Raw genomic sequence first — 21,785 nt, 5'->3', positions numbered from 1 at the left:
CAGCATGATTTCCCTTTCATAAATCCATGTTGATTTTGTCCGATCCTGTCATTGGTTTCCAAGTGCTCTGCTATTACATCTTTTATAATGGGTTCTAGCATTTTCCCCACTACTGATGTCAGGGTAACCGGTCTATAATTCCCTGTTTTCTCTCTACCTCCTTTTTAAAATAATAGAGTTACATTAGCTACCCTCCAATCCGTTGGAACTTTTCCAGAGTCTATAGAATTTTGAAAAATGACCAGCAATGCATCTACTATTTCTAGGGCCACTTCCTTAAGTACTCTGGGCTGTAGATGATCAGGCTCTGGGGATTTATCGACCTTCAATCCCATCAATTTCCCTAACACCATTTCCCTACTAATACTGATTTCATACACAGTGCCTCCTTCTCACTAGACCCTATGTTCCCCAACATGTCTGGTATGATATTTGTGTCCTCCTTTGTGAAGACAAAACCAAAGCATGTATTTAATTGGCCAGCCAATTCTTTGTTCCCCATTATAAATTCCCCGGTTTCTGACTGTAAGGGACCCACATTTGTCTTCACTAATCTTTTTCTCTTCACATATCTATAGAAGCTTTTACAGTCAGTTTCTATGTTCTCTGCAAGCTTACTCTCATACTCTATTTCCCCTTCTTAATCAATCCCTTTGTCCTCCTTTGCTGAATTCTAAACTGCTCCCCATCCTCAGGTTTGCTGCTTGTTCTGGCCATTTTATATTTCTACAGGCTACAGCCTGCCAGACTGAACATTGAGTTCAATAATTTCAGAGCATGACAGGACCACACCCCGCCCCCCCCCCACCCCCCACTTTTTATGCTTAGTTATTTTTTCTTTTTTATTTGGTTACTTTATTTTAGTTTTTTTTAGTTTGTTTTTACTGTGCCTACCCACTGTTTCTGTTTTTTTAAATGTCTGTGCTTGGAGTGCTTTGTGCTTTACAGTCTATTCACATCCTCTCTGTACTAACGCTTCATCTTTCAGCACACAATTAACATACCATTTTCCTTTGTTCCATGACCCTCTGTCCTATCAACACCTTCTCTGTTGTTAACTCTTGTCCCACCCCCCGCTTTATTGCTTAAAACCTTTTACATTTCTAATATCTGCCAGTTCTGATGAAGGGTCACTGACCTGAAACGTTAACTCTGCTTCTCTCTCCACAGATGCTGCCAGACCTGCTGAGTATCTCCAGCATTTCTTGTTTTTATTTCAGATTTCCAGCATTTTCAGTATTTTGCTTTTATTATATTTTTCCTCCTTGGATCTAATACTATCCCTAATTTCTTTAGTAAGCCACAGTTGAGCCACCCTTCCTTTTACTAACAATGCTACTCCTCCTTCTTTTCCTTTTTGCCTGTCCTTCCTAAATATTGAATACCCTTGGATGTTCAGTTCCCATCCTTGGTCACCCTGCAGCCATGTCTCTATAATCGGGCCTATATCGTATCCATTTACATCTATTTGCATGGTTAATTCGCCAACCTTATTGCGAATACTCCGCGTATTGAGACACAATGTCTTTCGGCATGTATTTTTAACATTCTTAGTCATCTTAGCATTATTTCACAACTATGGCCCTATTTGTTTCTTGCCCTTGATTTCTATACCTTCCACTTTTTGTTTCCTGGCTTTCATTTCTATCCTTGTTTCCTCCTCCTCAGTCTCCCCGATCAGGTTCCCATCCCCCTGCATTCTGGTTTAAATCCTCCCCAACAGCACTAGCAAATGCCCCTGCAAGGACATCGGTTCCGGTCCTGCCTGGGTGTAACCAGTCCCACTTGTACAGGTCCCACCTTCCCCAGCACCGGTCCCAGGAATCTAAATCCCTCCCTCCTGCACCATTTCTCCAGCCACGCATTCATTTGGTCTATTCTCCTGTTCCTATACTCACTAACACGTGGCACAGGAAGTAATCCTGGGATTACTATCTTTGAGGTCCTGCTTTTAAGTTTAGCTCCTAACTCCTTAAATTCATCTTGCAGGACCTCATCCCTTTTTCTACCTATGTTGTTGGTACCGACATGTCCCACGACCACTGGCTGTTCACCATCCCCCTTCAGAATGTCCTGCAGCCGCTCATTGATCCTTTTGCGTTGGTCACAACAAATGATTGGATGTCATAAGGTGCTGTTTGTGTTTCAACATGACGATCAGGTTTCGCAAGTACTGGCTTAAGAGGTGTAGCTCTAAATTTCATGTTTTACTCCACATGTACATTCACTCGATCTTTCTGTTCTCCATCATGTTCGCGTACGTGTTGACCATTAGCTCCACAGCATAGCTCAGGAAGACGTGTGCAAAGATGAGTGTTGCTGAAGGTTTTCCAGTAATTGAGTGAGAAGTCGCTCTGTAGTTATGAAGAAAGTGATATAGCTCTTACTTCCATGATTTGTTCTCAGCCATAGCTGTACGTATCACTTTTTTCAAGGCTCGCATAAATCTTTCAACTTCATCATTAGCTCTTGGCCAACAGGATGTGATTTTCCTATGAGTGAAACCTAGGTAGTTCGTGAATTTGCTGAACTCATCACTGTTGAATGGGGGTCCATTGTCACTTCTTCCCATTTGAGGGATTCCAAACAAAGTGAGGATCTGGTCAAGCTTTGGGATGACTGCTTTCATTGATGTTGACATAACTAATTACAAGATTGGGAATCTGCTGTAGTCATCAGTGAAAACAAGCAGGTGCTCACCTATGGACCATTCTGTGAAGTCAATGCTAACTTCAATCCATGGTCCAGGAGGTAGTTCGGACATCTTGAGAGCATCAGGAAGATTTAACATTGTGGTTGCTTGACATGGCAAACACTGATTGAATTTGTGCACAACCATATGGTCAATTACTGGGAACTATACTTTTTTTTTATTCATTCATAGCATGTGGGCATCGCTGGCTAGGCCAGCATTTATTTCTGATCCCTAACTGCCCTTGAGAAGGTGGTGGTGAGCTGTCTTTTTGAACCGCTGCAGTCCATGTGGGGTAGGTACACCCACAGTGCTGTCAGGAAGGGAGTTCCAAGATTTTGACCCAGCAACAGTGAAGCAACGGCGATATAGTTCCAAGTCAGGATGATGCAGCTTGGAGGGGAACTTGCAGCTGGTGGTGTTCCCATGCATTTGCTGCCCTTGTCCTTCTAGGTGGTAGAGGATGCAGGTTTGGAAGGTGCTGACTAAGGAGCCTTGGTGCGTTGCTGCAGTGCATCTTGTAGATGGTACACACTACTGCCACTGTGCGTCAGTGGTGAAGGGAGATGATGTTTGTTGGTCGGGTGCCAATCAAGCGGGCTGCTTTGTCCTGGATGGTGTTGAGCTTTTTGAGTGTTGTTGGAGCTGCATGCATCCAGGCAAGTGGAGTATATTCCTTTACACACCTGATTTGTGCCTTGTAGATGGTGGGCAGGCTTTGGGGAGTCAGGAGGTGAGTTACCCGCTGCAGGATTCCTAGTCTCTGCCTGCCTTTGTAGCCATAGTAATTATATGGCTACTTCAATTCAGTTTCTGTTCAATGGTAACCCCCAGAATGTTGATAATGGGGGATTCAGTGATCATAATGCCATTGATTGTCAAGGGGGGTTGATAGATTCGCTCTTGTTGCTTGGCGCGAATGTTACTTGCCACTTATCAGCCCAAGCCTGGAAATAATAAGGGAGATGTGAGTGTAGACACTGTGGACAGATACAGGTGGGCTAGACATGCACTTCAGGAACAATGCTTTCCACACTTGCTGCATTTCTACACAGACTGCTTCAGTATTTGAGGAGTCGCGAATGGTGCGGAACATTGTGCCATCATCAGCAAACATCCCCACTTCTGACCTTATGATTGGAGGAAGGTCATTGATGAGGAACTCCTGCAGTGATGTCCTGGAGCTGAGATAATTGACCTCCAACAACCACAATCATCTTCCTTTGCGCTAGGTACGACTCCAACCAGCGAAGAGCTTTCCCCGGATTCCCATTGACTCCAGTTTTGCTAGGGCTCCTATGAACCATGCTCGGTCAAATGCTGCCTTGATGTCAAGGGCAGTCACTCTCACTCTTGAGTTCAACTCTTTTGTCCATGTTCGAACCAAGGCTGTAATGCGGTCAGGAGCTGAGTGGCCCTGGCGAAATCCAAACTGATCGTCACTGAGCAGGTTATTGCTAAGTTAGTGCTGCTTGATGGCACTGTCGATGACACCTTCTATCACTTTACTGATGATCAAGAGGAGACTGATGGGCCAGGTTGGATTTGTCCTGCTTTTTGTGTACAGGACATACCTGGGCAATTTTCCACATTACTGGGTAGATGCCAGTGTTGTAGTTGTACTGGAACAGCTTGGCTAGGGGCGCAGCAAGTGCTGGAGCACAGGTCTTCAGTGCTATTGACGGAATATTGTCAGGGCCCATAGCCTTTACAATTTCCAGTGCCTTCAGTTGTTTCTTGATATCACGTGGAGTGAATCCAATTGGCTGAAGACTGGCATCTGTGATGCTGGGGACTTCAGGAGGAGGCCGAGATGGATCATCGACTTGGCACTTCTGGCTGAAGATTGTTGCAAATGCTTCAGCCTTATCTTTTGCACTGATGTGCTGGGCTTCCCCATCATTGAGGATGGGGATATTTGTGGAGCCACTTCCTCCTGTTCGTTGCTTAATTGTCCACCACCATTCATGACTGGATGTGACGGGACTGCAGAGCTTAGATCTGATCCGTTGGTTTTGGGATCACTTATCTCTGCCTATTGCATGCTGCTTACACTGTTTGATATGCAAGTAGTCCTGAGTTGTAGCTTTACCAGGTTGACACCTCATTTTGAGGTATGCCAAATGCTGCATCGTGGCATGCCCTCCTGCACTCTTCATTGAACCAGGGTTGGTCTCCTGGCTTGATGGTAATTGTTGAGTGGGGTATATGCTGGGCCATGAGGTTACAGATTGTGGTTGAGTACAATTCTGCTGCTGCTGGTGGCCCACAGCGCCTCATGGATGCCCAGTTTTGCATTGCTAGATCTGTTCGAAATCTATCCCATTTAGCACGGTGGTATTGCCACACAACATCTTTTCCCTAATGAGTTGTTTGGTCTTGACTATTCCCTGGTGTCCTTCATGTGATTAATCGACAACACATTCCCTCAATGAGTGTGGAATTACAATACAGTTGTTGTGTAATACAGGATCAGATGTGGTTATAATGGTGAGCTCATTTTGAACATTGTGAAGACCTTGTAGTGTGTTAGTGATTTTATTTGTAGACACTTTCTTGATCATGACTTTCCAGTTTCAAGATTGCATAGCTTCCATACATAATTGCAAAGCCTCATCTTGTTTTGTTGCTGCTTTCACATGGGTTAATTTTCATGACTTTGGCACTGTATTTATGCTTACTTAGTTAAGATCTTGTTCAGCAACATTTTCCTCATGACTAGTAGGACCAACTGTCAACAACGGATGTCAAGAAAGATAATCTGCTGGGTTGAGCTTGCCTGGCTGATACTCAACCTGGAATTCGTACTCTTGTAGTTTGAGTATCCAACATTCCATTCTAGTGGGTGCTTTGCTATGTGGATTGTTGAACAAGCTCACGAGTGGCCTATGATTGGTTATTACATTAAATTCACTTCAATATAGGTAGAGATGAAAATGTAAGATACCCCAGGTGATTGAGAGTGCTTCGCTGTTTGCGAATAACATTGTGCTACAGGCATCAATGATCTGCTTGCCATCGTAACGATTGATGAGTTACCTGTCTTGTCCTTCTGTACGAGAACCTCGCATAAGCCAACTGGGCTTTCATCCATGACCAGCTGGGTGGTTTTCTCAAGGTCAAAATAGGCATTTGTGCAACTTGCTGACAAACATCATTTGATCTGGTGAGCTGCCTGTTTGTGGGATTTAATTTTTTTTTAGAGATACAGCACTGAAACAGGCCCTTCGGCCCACCGAGTCTGTGCCGACCATCAACCATCCATTTATACTAATCCTACACTAATCCCATATTCCTACCACATCCCCACCTGTCCCTATATTTCCCTACCACCTACCTATACTAGGGGCAATTTATAATGGCCAATTAACCTATCACCCTGCAAGTCTTTGGCATGTGGGAGGAAACCGGAGCACCCGGAGGAAACCCACGCAGACACAGGGAGAACTTGCAAACTCCACACAGGCAGGACCCAGAATTGAACCCGGGTCGCTGGAGCTGTGAGGCTGCGGTGCTAACCACTGCGCCACTGTGCCGCCCTATTCCCACTTGGTGGTCTCTTTTGTCAGATTGCGTAGAGGGGCAGATACTGCAGCAAGGTCAAGAATGAAACAACTGCAGTACATGACGGGTCCAAGCAGACTCCGGAGTTTTTGTAGGAACTGCAGCATTTGCAATGGCTTCACCGAGTGGATGATCCATCGCTACCGCCTCTGAAGTCCCCAGCATCACAGATGCCTGTCTTCAACCAATCCGATTCACTCCACATGATGTCAAGAAACGGCTGAATGCACTGGATACTACAAAAGCTATGGGTCCTGACAACATCGCAGCAATAGGACTGAAGACCTGTGCTCCAGAACTAGCCGTGCCCCTCGCCAAGCTGTTCCAGTACAGCTACAACACTGGCATCTATCCAGCAATGTGGAAAATTGCCCAGGTCTGTCCTGTATACAAAAAGCAGGACAAATCCAACCTGGCCAATTACCGCCCTATCAGTCTACTCCCGATCATCAGCAAAATGATGGAAGGAGTCGTCGACAGTGCTATCAAGCGGCACTTGCTCAGCAATAACCTGCTCAGTGAAGCTCAGTTTGGGTTCCACCAGGTCACTCAGCTCCTGAAATTACATCCTTGGTCCAATAATGGACAAAGGAGTTGAGCTCCAGAGGTGAGGTGAGAGTGACAGCCCTTGATATCAAGGCAGCATTTAACTGAGTATGGCATCAAGGCGCCCTAGCAAAACTAGAGTCAATGGGAATCAGGGGGAAACTCTCCACTGGTTGGAGTTATACCTAGCACAAGGAAGATGGTTGTGGTTGTTGGAAGTCAATCATCTTAGTCCCAGGACATCACAGCAGGAGTTCCTCTGGGTAGTGTCCTAGACCCAACCATCTTCAGCTGTTTCATCAATGATCTTCCTTCCATCATAAGGTCCGAAGTGGGGATGCTCGCTGATGACTGCACAATGTTCAGCACCATTTGCGACTCCTCAGATACTGAAGCAGCCCATGTCCATATGCAGCAAGACCTGGACAACATCCAGGCTTGGGCTGATAAGTGGCAAGCAACATATGTGCCACACAAGTGCCAGGCAATGACCATCTCAAACATGAAAGAATCTAACCATCTCCCCTTGACATTCATTGGCATTATTATCATTGAATCCTCCACTATCAACATCCTGGGGGGGTCACCGTTGACCAGAAACTGAACTGGACCAGGCACATCAATACAGCGGCTACAAAAGCAGGTCAGAGGCTGGGAATCCTGCAGCGAGTAACTCACCTCCTGTCTCCCCATTGCTTGTCCACCATTAAACAAGGCACAAATCAGCAGTGTGATGGAATACTCTCCACTTGCCTGGATGCGTGCCGCTCCAACAACACTCAAGAAGCTCTACACCATCCAGAACAAAGCACCCCACTTGATTGGCACCCCATCACCACCTTCAACATTCACTCCCTCCACCACTGATGCACAGTGGCAGCAGTGTGTACCATCTACAAGATGCACGGCAGCAACTCCTTCAACGGCACCTTCTAAACCTATGTCCTCTACCACCTAGAAGGACAAGGGCTGCAGTTGCTGGGAACACCACCACCTACAAGTTCCACTCCAAGCCACACACAATCCTGATTTGGAACTATATCACCATTCTTTCACTGTCACTGGGTCAAACTCCTGGAACTCCCTTCCCAACAGCACTGTGGGTGTACCTACACCCCAAGGACTGCAGCAATTCAAGAAGGCAGATCACCACCACCTTCTCAAGGGCAATTAGGGATGGACAAAATATGCTGGCCTACCCAGCGATGTCCACATCCCACAAACTGATAAAAAAAACCTTTCCCTAGATCTGGTGATATTCCTTCACTGAACACATGATTGAAGAATTCAATTTTGCTTTCATTGAACAAGCACTTGTCTTTGTTCAAGGTGAGGTTACATTCTCTGAGATCATGTAGGCATGTCTAAAGTTCCCATTCAGTCATCACTAATGTTCAGCAAGCCTTAAGGTCCTTGAAGTGCAGATCAATTCAAGTGCTAAAATACCTCAGCTGCTGTGTAATGTCCGATGTGAGTAGAGAATATAGTAAGCTATCTCGATTCTTCTGCAAGCTCCATTTGATGGTAGCCCGCATTGAGGTCAAGTTTAGCACCGTTCGCTATCTCTATGATGTCATCGACTGTCGGTGTCAAGTGTCTTTCTCGTTGTATGGCTTAATTTGGTGATCGCATATCAATGCACATTCTCCAGATATGACATAAAAAAACAACTTTCGTTCTAATGTCTTTGAATGAAACTGGCATTTCAAATTACTTAGGATTTTCAATGGTTTGTCACTGTTGTAAGGAAAAATTTTCATGTTCTCTGGTTTGCAGAGAATAGGGTAATCCTGAAATTGGTTGAATGTTTTGTCTACCATGACATTGACAGATGCTCCAGTATCTATGAGAGCATCTACATCCAAGCAGCCAATGGTAACAGTCACACGTGGCTGTTTGCTCTGTCTGAGAGAGAGCTCAAAAGTATGTTCAGGGTCACCCGCCTCTATGTTAGCTACATTCTCTCGCCGTTTTGCTGTGGTACACATACATGCCACACTTTTGGTAGTATTGGTCTTAGAAGTTGATTTTGCTGATGAGCGACAAACACAAGCAAAGTAGTTGGGTTTTCCACAGGCTGTTTACCAGTAACAGAACACCCTGTCTGGTGTGGGTAAGCACCGCCACAGTGGAAACATTCTTTGGCTAAGTCACAACTCTGTTTGTGAGACAGCTGTTGTTGCTTTGCAGGTGGTTGAAAGTTTTGGGCAAGAGATGCAGGAGGAATATGAGGAAGCACTTTTTTACGCAGCAGATGGTAATGACCTGGAACTCGCTGCCCACCAGGGTGGTGGAAACGGAGACAAACACTGACTTCAAGAGGAAGTGAATTGCCACTTGAGGGAAATAGACTTTCAGGGCTATGGGAATCGAGCGGCAGAGTGCGGCTGACTGGATAGCTCCGTGGAGAGCCGGCATGGACTAGATGGGCTGAATGGACTCCTTCTGTGCCATGAATGACTCTGATTCTATAACTAGCGAAAAACGTAAAAACGGACTGTAAAAGATTCTCATGGTATGTAAAAAGGAAAAGATTAGCAAAGACAAATGTAGGCCAATTACAGGCAGAGACAGGAGAATTTATAATGGGGAATAAGGAAATGGCAGATAAACTAAACAAATATTTTGTGTCTGTCTTTACGGGGGAAGATACAAAAACTTCCCAGAAATACTAGAGAACTGAGGGACTAGCGAGAATGAGGAACTGAAAGAAATTAGTATCAGTAAAAAAGTAGTACTGGAGAAATTAATGGAACTGAAAGTTGATAAATTCCTTGGACCTGATGATCTACATCCCAGACTGTTAAAAGAAGTGGCTGTAGAGATAATGGATGCATTGGTGGTCATCTTCCAAAATGCTTTCGATTCTGGAATGGTTCCTGCAGATTGGAAGGTAGCAAATGTAACCCCAGTATTTAAGAAAGGAGAGAGAAAGAAAATGGGGAACTACACATTTGTCAGCCTGACATCAGTAGTAGGGAAAACGCTAAAATCTATTCCAAAAGATGTGATTACTGGACACTTCGAAAATAATGGTTGGATTGGAGAGAGGCAACATGGATTTATGAAAGGGAAATCATGTTTGACAAACCTATTAGAGTTTTTTGAGAATGCAACTATCAGAATAGATAAGGGGGAACCAGTGGATTTGGCATATTTGGATTTTCAAAAGACTTTCGATAAGGTCCCACACAGGAGGTTAGTAAGCAAAATTAAAGCACATGGAATTGGGGGTAATATACTGGCATGGATTGAGAATTGGTTAATGGACAGAAAACAGAGAGTAGGAATAAATGGGTCATTCTCAGGTTGGCAGGCTGTGACTAGTGAGGTACCACAAGGATCAGTGCTTGGGCCCCAGCAATTCACAATATATATCAATGATTTGGATGTGGGGACCAAATGTAATATTTCTAAGTTTGCTGATGACACAAAATTAGGTGGGAATGTGAGTTGTGAGGGGGATGCAAAGAGGCATTGGGGATTTAGACAGGCTAAGTGAGTGGGCAGTTGGAATATAATGTGGAAAAATGTGAAGCTATCCATTTTGGTAGGAAAAACAGAAATGCAGAGTATTTCTTAAAAGGTGAGAGATTGGGAAGTGTTGATGTCCAAAGAGACCTGGGTGTCCTTTTCATAAGTCACTGAAAGCTAACATGCAGGTGCAGAAAGCAATTAGGAAGGCAAATAGTATGTTGTCTTTTATTGCAAGAGGATTTGAGTACAGGAGTAAAGATGTCTTTCTGCAATTGTATGGAACCTTGGTGAGACTACACCTGGAGCATTGTGTACAGTTTTGGGGCTAAGTTTTCTGATCACACTGCCGGGAGCAGTGGCGGGTGTGAAAAATGGCGGCACTCTTGCTTGTCCCTTGATTAGCCATGCCGCCATGATTACACGGCAGGCAGCCATTTTGCATAATAGAGGTGTCCGCCGCCCCCCCCCCCCCCCCCCGACCCCACCAATAACATGGCGGGAGTGGAAATGGAGACGGCGTTCACAAAGTCACCTGATGTAGGACCAGGTGCTGGTGCCATCTTTAAAAGCCTGCCAGCCCTGCATTCTGTAGAAGCTCACTGAAGCAGCACTCCTCTGCTGTTCCAAAAAGTTAAAACTCAGCAAGCTGCCCCACTGGGCATCCTTCTGATCATGTCAGAGGTCCGAGCAAGGTCGGCCCCATGGTTCAGTGATGCCTTCCTGCGTATTCTCCTGCAGGCTGCAAGGGAAAGGTGGGAGGTCCGTTTCCCCAGCGATGGCAAGAAGCGGTCCTACTGACTGACCAAGTAAGCCTGGATGGCGATCACAGAGGAGGTCAGTAGCTGTAGGGTCACCTGACAAAATAGGGTCCAGTGTAGTAAGAGGGTCAATGACCTCCTGTGTTCAGCAAAAGTAAATGGCATGTTCCAAAATTGTTGGTGTGATCTGGTTGTCACTCCACTGTATGCCACTCGGGTGCCACTGCCATTGCATACGTAAATCAAGTCTCCCTTTTTAATACCTTAAAGAAAGTTAGACTCATGACAAGTTGCGTCAGTATGCCACACAAAGCATCCCCCAGGTGTTGATGAAGCGCCCATGTTAGGAGAAACGTGATGTTGAAGTTTGGCAATGTTTAATATCTGCATCCTTGCTCTTTAAGAAGAGGGTCCATAACAGGAGGGAGGGACACGGCCACTGGTACGTCATTGCATCCTCAGCACAAGGATAAATTACTTACAAATGTCACAGAGGTAATGCTAGTAATACCTAAGGATGTCATGTGAAATGGTCACAGAAATTTGTAGGATCCTGCAGCATGATCTGCAGCCACTTGGCTTCGGTGAGAATCCCATGCCAGTTGCCATCAAGGTGACTGCTGCACTCAATTTTGCATGAGATCTTATTCATTGCTGCACTCTTAATGAAGTGTTGTTGCATTTTCATGTGGTTGGCATTTGAAATCATCTATGGGCTACGATGAATGCGACTACACACCACTGCAAGCAGCGTTAAGTTATGACCGCAGAGAACAAAAGTAAGGCATGACATTATTGGACAAAGATAATAATCACTAATAGGAAAACAGCCATCATTGAAGACTGAAGGCTCAAATCCCAATGAGAAATGGACACTGGACATTTTCTGAGGTGCTTTGCAAACATCTTTGTGTTCCTGCCACAGGCCTCTAAAAAACATCTTTGTATCCATCTGAAACCAAGCAAAACATGAATGAAAGTGGATCAAAATTTAAATGAAATAAATATATGCTAATAAATCTTCTCTATTCATACAATATGTACATCACTCATGCCACCTTCATGCTCAAAACTGTTTCAATTTCCTTTTTCTCCCACTATGTCTAGATGCTACCCCGACATCCGCAGCTGAGGTGGAGGCAGTGCGCTGCCCCATTGCTGTGGATGACTGTGGCGGACATTCTCTGGAGGAACGGGGCCATGATGGCTCCATCCTACTGAGTGTGTGCAGCAATGGTGCTTGAGTAACCCCCATGTGCGGAGGTAAGGGGGTCAATGTCGGGAGGAAGGACAGGATGTTGCTTACCCTCCGGGTGTCCTGAGAGGAAGGCCCCAGGGCAGCTGGAACACGCTCCTCCTCCATCTCTGTGCACAATGGCACCTGCCTGTCTCCCTGAGGGGAAGGAGCACCTGGAGGGACGTCTAGGTTCCCCATTCCCCTCTCGCTTCCACTCTGCTGCATGGAGCCAATGGCAACAGCAATGGATTGCAGGTCAGATCACATATGACTCGAGTGCTCAATCAGACCCGCCACGAAACTCACCAAACTCTTGCCCCTGCCGCATAATCCCATGTGTCCCATGTGCCCATCACCACACAGTTCATTTACATACAAAATGGCTGGGAATCAGGAATTGCATCAGAAGCGGAAGTTATGGCAACTGCCGGTCCCATGTCTGGAAAGCCGTGACACTCATAAAATTCCTAGCTATACATTGCACATCAATACCCAGTTATATTCCAGACTGTATAAAGTGGGCTTCAGGGCCGCTGCAAGCTGCTAAAATGGTAGAGAAGAAATTAATTAAAGAGCCCAGACGAAATATTTTTAAGTTTTTCAGTTTCTTTTTTGTCTGTTGTCAATGGTTTTATCATTTGCTTTTGTCCCTTCTTGTGTGGGGCTACTATTTTCCTCTACCTCCCCCCACCCCCCAGTTTGAGAATGGGAGTCCACCTTGTAGCTTTGTATATGGGAAGAGGAGTAAAACCAGCAGAGGCGGGTCAGGTTGGTTCCACAGCACGAGAGGAGCTGGAGGTGCTCATCACACCAGAAATGTCAGGCAGAGGTGCCTTCAACTACCACCGCCCCGCCCCACTTGCCTGAGGAGGCAGTGCTTTATAAAGGGCACAATCACTGAGTTATGCCACGAGCTGTACAGCCCACCTTCTTCACAGATGCTGTGTTGTCAGTGGCTGTAAGCATTGTTGTCACTCTGAACCTTTATGCTAAAATGGTCATTCCGGATGTCACAGGAACATTAGACAAATCAGCTGTTCACGAATGCATGAAGGAATTCACAGCTGTTGGAGCAAACAACTTAATCACTTTCCCACGGACAGCCAGTAGCAGCGTGACAGGTCACTGCATTTTTGACTGGTGCATGCAAGAAGCAGCTACATAGTATGCCAAGCATTTTTGGGTCAAAGCAACTAAGGCCCTGAGTGAGGAACATTTCTGGGTTGAAGCACGGACTATAAAGGGAACCATACTATCTGCTGGGTATTGATGCTAAATAATTGTAACACTTTAACACAATATGAGGGGCAGGTCATTGTAAACAGCAGACATGCTTGTACTGTGCATTCTTAGTAGCTGTGGCTGATTACCTTGCCTGCTTATGTAAGATCATTAAACCTCTTCCTGCACCTTCTGCCAGTGTGTTGGGTGGTTGTCTTAATGCTCATTGCTCTGAACACCACCCTTTACTGGCCCTGAGACATGTTTCTTAGGACCCAAAACTTTCCCATACCTCACATCTTACAACTGCATATCAACTATTCAACTATGACAGGCACATTCTCTAAACAAACATCTCACAAGACTGTCACTAACACACTCCCTTCCTTCTTGAAGGAGAAGGTCACACACAACCAGCAGCAGGAGGCTGGCACTAGAGGAGGTTGAGCCCACCTGTATGCCTTCTCTCTCAGGGACAGTGGCTAAATCATGGCTATGGCGAATAACTATGCTGGAGGAGATATTGTGCAGGGTTTCTCTACTTTCATATGCTCTTTGTTCCTTATTTCTATTTCATCCTACACACTTTGTGTGACAAACTACAGCTGCTTTCACCAGTTATTTCTTCCTCTGCTTTTGCACGAAAAACTTGTTCCTCTTTCATTTGAAGTGCTGAAAATGTGGAGCTACTTCAGGTAGAGGAGACCAGCCTTCCTAACGATGCAACGTGACTTAATTTAACTCTAGCAAGCACTGGCTCCGAGACTGCCTGCATGCATACTTTTGATGCTAGGCTAGAGGAGTGGTTTTCATGTAGTGAATCACCAAACAAAAGTTTGCAGCAACTAGGACAGGGTGCTAGGATGCCACAGATGCCAGATCACTGGAAAGCGAGATTATATACTAACTCTAATGTAGAGGATTCAGATGCTGACCTTGAGGGCTCAATCTGATGAAGAAGGCAGATGGGCACATAGCTGGTAATGCTGGGAGCAACCGGCAACTTGCCAGTGGCCGACAGCATGGAGGAATTCAGCTACAACTTCTGTCAGAGCTTTACACAGAACATGGAGACTCAAACTGTCCAACATGGACTGAGTTCTCTGCTCAATGAACCATAGCGTAGCCTCTGCTGATCGCTCTGACAGCTGCCATGGAAGCTTAGATTGCTGCCATCTTAACCCTGGCCTAGTGTTGAAAGGGGACTTCAGAGAGTCGCAACACTCCTGCTCTCTGTTCTTGCACAGAGCTGGAGGAAGTGCTGAAACGCAATGACAGGAGTGTGACCTTGGCTCTATGAGAAAGGCAACCGCTGTCCTCTCTCAGGATGACAGCAATCCTGCTGCCTCACCACCCAGTCTGCCAGTGTTCTAGGTTGTGCCGCACAGCCAGCTGGGCCAGACTGTCCCGGTCTAGGCTGATTTGCTGCAGTCTTCAGCCAGGCTCTCAAATCCCAGAGCTGCTCGAGGTCGCCCACCATAGCCAAATGAAATGTCCTCAATGGAAGCTCAGCAGCCTTCCACCTCTCAGGCTACAGTCACGGGGATACACTTTGTAGGAGCATGAGGATAGGTAAATGAGAAAAAAAGGCAGGCACTAAGGGCTTGCAAGGTGGTACATAATTCTTTCTGTGAACTGCTCGACAGAGACATTGAGCCGTTGTTGTGTTAGATAAATGTGTTTTATGTCCCGTAATGAAGTGAGAGCAAGATCCGTAAGGTTGAACTGAGAAAAGCAGTTGGATGGTGGTGAGGACAGTGATGAATGTGGCACTCTGATTGAAGGGTTGGATGAACCTCTCTTTGACTGTGCACTGCAAAGTGTGACATGACACTGATGTCACCTGCTGCAGCCAAGAAGGAAACAATTAACAGCCACAGGGATTTTTATGTTTGCTCTGGCTTTAGGCTGAAGCACGTGGTATAGCCCAGTGATAGCCTCCATTGTGAAGTGTAGGCATTTGGGCTATTGCTCTTCAGTGAAGGTCAGGTAGGAGAGGTGCTCCCTGAAAACCTGCTGTGGATAAGGTCTCCTGCTCCACCTCCTTCTCCCAGCTCCTCCCACTCTCTCGTTTCGTTTTTGGTGATCTCCATCATCCTCCAGCCCCAAGGGCTGCCCTACCAGATCACCCATTATTGCAATAAAACTGTTCTGAAGGCAGGGGAGGTGGTGGCGTAGTGGTATTGTCACTGGACTAGTAACCCAGAGACCCAGGGTATTGCTCTGGGGACATGGGTTCAAATCCCACCAGAGCAGAAGGTGGAATTTGAATTCAATTAATAAATCTGGAATTAAAAAGCTAGTCTAATGATGGCCATGAAGCCATTGTCGATTGTTGTAAAAAAACCCAGCTGATTCACTAATGTCCTTTAGGGAAGGAAATCTGCTGTCCTTACCTGGTCTGGCCTACATGTGACTCCAGACCCACAGCAATGTCGTTAACTCTTACATGCCCTCTGAAATGGCCTAGCAAGCCACTCAGTTGTATCTAACCGCTACGAAGTCAATAAAAAGGAATGAAACCGGATGGACCACCCGGCATCGATCTAGGCACTGGAAATGACAATGGCAAACCCAGCCCTGTCGACCCTGCAAAGTCCTCCTTTCTAACATCTGGGGGCTTGTGCCAAAGTTGGCAGAGCTGTCCCAACAGCCTGACATAGTCATACTCATGGAATGAAGTGACCACTGCACAGTTGTTGTGGAGACGAAGTCCCGCCTTCACATTGAGGATACCCTCTTTTGTGTTGTGTGGCAATACCACCGTGCTAAATGGGATACATTTCGAACAGCTCTAGCAACTCAAAACTGGGCATCCATGAGGCGCTGTGGGCCATCAGCAGCAGCAGAATTGTACTCAACCACAATCTGTAACCTCACGGCCCAGCATATTCCCCACTCTACCATTACCATCAAGCCAGGAGACCAACCCTGGTTCAATGAAGAGTGCAGGAGGGCATGCCCGGAGCAGCACCAGGCATACCTCAAAATGAGGTGTCAACCTGGTGAAGCTGCAACACAGAGCTATCTGCGTGCCAAACTGCATAAGCAGCATGCGATAGACAGAGCTAAGCGATCCCATAACCAACGGAGCAGATCTAAGCTCTGCAGTCCTTCCACATCCAGCCGTGAATGGTGGTGGACAATTAAACAACTAACTAGAGGAGGTGGCTCCACAAATATCCCTAACCTCAATGATGGGGGAGCCCAGCACATCAGTGGGAAAGATAAAGCTGAAGCATTTGCAACAACCTTCATCCAGAAGTGCCCAGTTGATGATCTATCTCGGCCTCCTCCTGACGTCCCCAGCATCACAGATGCCAGACTTCAGCCAATTCGATTCAATCCACGTGATATGGGGTAACTCACCTCCTGACTCCCCAAAGCCTGTCCACCAGCTACAAGGCACAAGTCAGGAGTGTGATAGAAGACTCTCCACTTGCCTGGTTGGGTGCAGCTCCAACAACACTCAAGAAGCTCAACACCATCCAGGACAAAGCAGCCCGCTTGATTGGCACACCATCCACAAACATTCACTCCCTCCACCACTGATGCACAGTGGCAGCAGTGTATACCATCTACAAGATGCACTGCAGCAACGCACCAAAGCTCCTTAGACAGCACCTTCCAAACCTGCGACCTCTACCGCCTAGAAGGACAAGAACAGCAGATGCATGGAAACATCACCACCTGCAAGTTCCCGTCCAAGTCACACACCATCCTGACTTGGAACTATATCGCCGTTCCTTCACCGTCGTTGGGTCAAAATCCTGGAACTCCCTTCCTGACAGCACTGTGGGTGTACCTACCTCACATGGACTGCAACGGTTCAAGAAGGCAGCTCACCACCACCTTCTCAAGGGCAATTCAGGATGGGCAATAAATGCTGGCATAGCCAGTGATGCCCACATCCCATGAATGCATTTTTAAAAATTCAAGGAACGACTGAAGGCACTGGATACTGCAAAGGCTATGGGCCCTGACAATATTCCGGCAATAGTACCGAAGACCTGTGCTCCAGAACTTGCCGCGCCCCGAGCCAAGCTGTTCCAGTACAGCTACAACACTGGCATCTACCCTGCAATGTGGAAAATTGCCCAGGTACGTCCTGTTTACAAAAAGCAGGACAAGTCCAACCTAGCCAACTACCGCCCAATCAGCCTAGTCTCAATCATCAGTAAAGTGATGGAAGGTGACATCAACAGTGCCATGAAGCGGCACTTGCTTAGCAATAACCTGCTCAGTGACACTCAGTTTGGGTTCCGCCGGGGCCACTCAGCTCCTGACCTCATTACAGCCTTGGTTCAAACATGGACAAAAGAGCTGAACTCAAGAGATGAGGTGAGAGTGACTGCCCTTGACATCAAGGCAGCATTTGACCGAGTATGGCATCAAGGAGCCCGAGCAAAACTGGAGTCAATGGGAATCGGGGGAAAACTCACTGCTGGTTGGAGTCATAATTAGCGCAAAGGAAGATGGTTGTGGTTGTTGGAGGCCAATCATCTGAGCTCCAGGACATCACTGCAGGAGTTCCTCAGGGTAATGTCCTAGGCCCAACCATCTTCAACTGCTTCAACAATGAGCTTCCTTCAATCATAAGGGCAGAAGTGGGGATGTTCGCTGATGATTGCACAATGTTCAGCACCATTCGTGACTCCTCAGATACTGAAGCAGTCCGTGTAGAAATGCAGCAAGACCTGGACAATATCCAGGCTTGGGCTGATAAATGGCAAGTAACATTCGCGCCACACAAGTGCCAGGCAATGACCATCTCCAACATGAGAGAATCTAACCATCTCCCCTTGACACTCAATGGCATTACCATCACTGAATCCTCCACGATCAACATCCTAGGGGCTACCATTGACCATAAACTGAACTGGAGTAGCCATATAAATACCATGGATACGAGCAGGTCAGAGGCTAGGAATCTTGCGGCGAGTAACTCACTCGAGAAGCTCGACACCATCCAGGACAAAGCAGCCCGCTTAATTGGCACCCCATCTACATTCACTCCCTCCACCACCGACGCACAGTGGCAACAGTGTGTACCATCTGCAAGATGCACTGCAGCAATGCACCAAGGCTCCTTAGAAAGCACCCTCCAAACCCACAACATCTACCACCTAGAAGGACAAGGGCAGCAAATACATGGGAACACCACCACCTGCAAGTTCCCCTCCAAGTCGCAGACCATCCTGACTTGGAACTATATCGCCGTTCCTTCACTGTCTCTGGGTCAAAATCCTGGAACTCCCTTCCTAACAGCACTGTGGTTGTACCTACCCCACATGAACTGCAGTGGTTCAAGAAGGCAGCTCACCAACACCGTCTGAAGGGCAATTAGGGATGGGCAATAAATGCTGACCTGGCCAGCGACACCCACATCCCATGAATAAATTTTTAAAAAGATAAGAAGAGTGCAGCAGCAACAAATTCTTCTTTTCAGAAGTCAGAATTGAGTTTTATAAGACAGAAAACAGGACAGAAAAACTGCCAGAAGTTAACCAGCAGCTTAAAAGGACCAACCAGTAGTTAGCCTGTATGTAGAGGAGCAGCCCTTTATACTGCTGAAGGATCTTTCCTGCCTGTTAACTCCATGAGGTGCTGAGTGACTTTAACATGTGGCAAGTGAGGAATGGGTAGACCAATATCTTCAAAAGTTCTAACAACAAACATAGGACTATTATTTAAATATTTTCATAACCATTTAACATACTTCTGGTGCAGTCCCTGAATGTCTACAGAGCAGACCGATTCACTATGGTGGGTGACACACTTACAGCGTCGAATGTGCCCACCATATTAGATACTTAGATGTTCATTTAGCATCTGAGAAATGGACACAGTGCCAATTAATTTCTCGGCCAAGGTCTCTGTCCAAAAGCATCCCAATTTGCACAGGGACTTGGGAAGGGCAGAATTTCTTTTCATTCCAAACATAATTTCTGATGTCACAGAGGGTAGGGCCAAGGGGAGGGATGACCCACATCAAGAATTCTTTTGACTCCAATTTCCCTATGCCCAATGACCTGGATGCCAAGCTGAATGCAGTAGACAGGTCAGCTTAGAGATGGAAGAAAAGTCCATTTCAGGCTGGGGATCGTGCCCTAGTTGTCTTGATGGGCTCTCATCAAGTGCCCCCTCCAAGCCATCATCCAGTGCCACATTTTCCACAGCTTTCCTGCAGCAGGCAGCCAAGTGCACCTGTAACAGCATGGCATCTGCCCAAGATATGTTTCTGTGTTGACCCTCCCTGACTTCAAACTCTCCAGTAATGTAAGTAACTCCCATTCCACAGCATTTACACTGGTGGACCCTGTTGTGCTACTGGCTCTTAACACAAACATACCAAACACTATAACAATGATGGGTAAACTAAACAAAGTGTTCCTTATTGAAGTATAACAGGATTTTAGCAGAGCTCTGCAATACACATACTTCCTGCTGACTAACACTGCTCCATCTATTGTATCACATGTTAACTTGCCTCACTTCCTGAGATGATGTATACTAAACTATTTCCATATTCAGTAGTATGTTAATCAGTATTAAAGCAATTAAAGCAATATCGCCCGGCCTGTTTATGTTCAGTGCCAATATATCAAGAATAAAAACAGTGTGTAATCGTGCCGCAAAAGAACATTGGGCTGATTTTTATAAGCTCGCTGCTGTTCTCGACTTGTGCGCTGCTGAGCCCCCGCGATATTTCACGCAGGTGGCTCATTTAAATGGAGGGGGTGGAATAGCCGCCCCGATGATGTAGAGAGGGTGGCCGTTCCAACCCCAACAATGGCGTCCAGCGCCATTTTTAAAGGCCTTCAAGCCCTTCGCTAGCATTTGAATTTTTAAAGGGAACGAACGTTTAAAATTAAAGTTACACATTAAATAATATCTTAACTCCCCTCACTCACACCTCCAAGGAATAATTAATTCATTAATAGCCCATTTCCCCTAAAAAAAACTTTTATTCAGATCCCAGCATTTCCCCCAAAAAAACTTTTATTCAGGTCCCGACCTCCCCCCACACCCACCGCCCCCCGACTTTAATAAATTTAACCCTCAACCCCTACCCCCCATCCCCACCACCAATCGCTCCTACCCCTGCCCTGAACAATTCACTCCTCCCAGCTCCCCACCAGAGTCTTGCCTCGGAACTCCGAAAGGAGATCTGAAGGCTTGGGAGTTCCAGCCAGCAGCCAGAATATCGGCGTGGGATGGCCGTCGGGACAAGGTAATTTTATTTGCATGCATTAACCTTTACTAACATATTGAAATGAAGGATCCACCGCTGAGTGACGTGAGGGCGTTGTGGGGGGCGTTGTGGGGGGCGTTGTGGGGGGCGCACCGAGGCCTCGCCGCCGCCAATAAAATGTGGCAGGGCCTTCCCAGCATTGGGGGTCATGGCGGGCCTCTCCTGGAAACATTTTCTGGGCCCCTCAGCCACAACCCCTGACGTCGGAGGGCTAGTAAAATTCAGCTCATTGTTCCTTGGCCTCAAACTAACATGTAGATAATGAAAAAAATACAGCAAATGCTGGCTTTTGTGATGCAGAATTTCTGCACATTTTCATTGCAGCTGCAGAGCACCATTTTCTATTTCTTGCCACCGGAGGAAGAAAACTCCGAGGGATTGAGAGTTTAAAAGCATAATTTTCTGATGTCTATCAATCTTATAGTGGCTATGCATAATTTGGTAGAGTAGGTTTGCATTGAGGTGTGACATAAATAACTGGTCAACAACATATAGTCTAAATGAGAAGGAGCAGGAAGTGGCCTTCAGTGACTATAGTGAGCCATGATAGGAAAACTTAGGACTAGAAGATCCATGGGAGATATTCAGAGTGCTGAATTTAACACAGAAAAGCAGTCAGAAGAGGTAACAAGATTAGTCTTCTAAAACACAGCAGTGGTTTTCTGAGCAGTGATAGCACCAGCAGCAATGACAGGAGAGCTGGTGAAGTGATACTGGACTTTTTTCTGGAATTCACTAGTCATCGTCTTCAGGTCATAAACAATGTAAGTTGTTTTTGATGTGCCAGGCCATAATTATAGTCTAGACTGAACCAGAAACTTTCAAAGAAGTATTTGCTATGGTTGTGAAATAAGAGGTGTGCTGTGTTTTCTTGGGGGAAAAAGCTGGAGAGGATAAAGGAGAGAGAACTATACTAGAACATATTTTTCCTTCAGAAGTGGAGATAAAGGAATTGAGCTTAATGGCATGTCTTGCTCTGGTTAATGTCAGCTTGGTGGCATTGAGAATTAAAGAAAACATTAATGTGAGGGCTAG

Source organism: Heterodontus francisci, chromosome 1, assembly GCF_036365525.1.
Source record: "Heterodontus francisci isolate sHetFra1 chromosome 1, sHetFra1.hap1, whole genome shotgun sequence".
NCBI lineage: Eukaryota > Metazoa > Chordata > Chondrichthyes > Heterodontiformes > Heterodontidae > Heterodontus > Heterodontus francisci.
Note: the sequence above shows the minus strand (reverse complement) of the source record.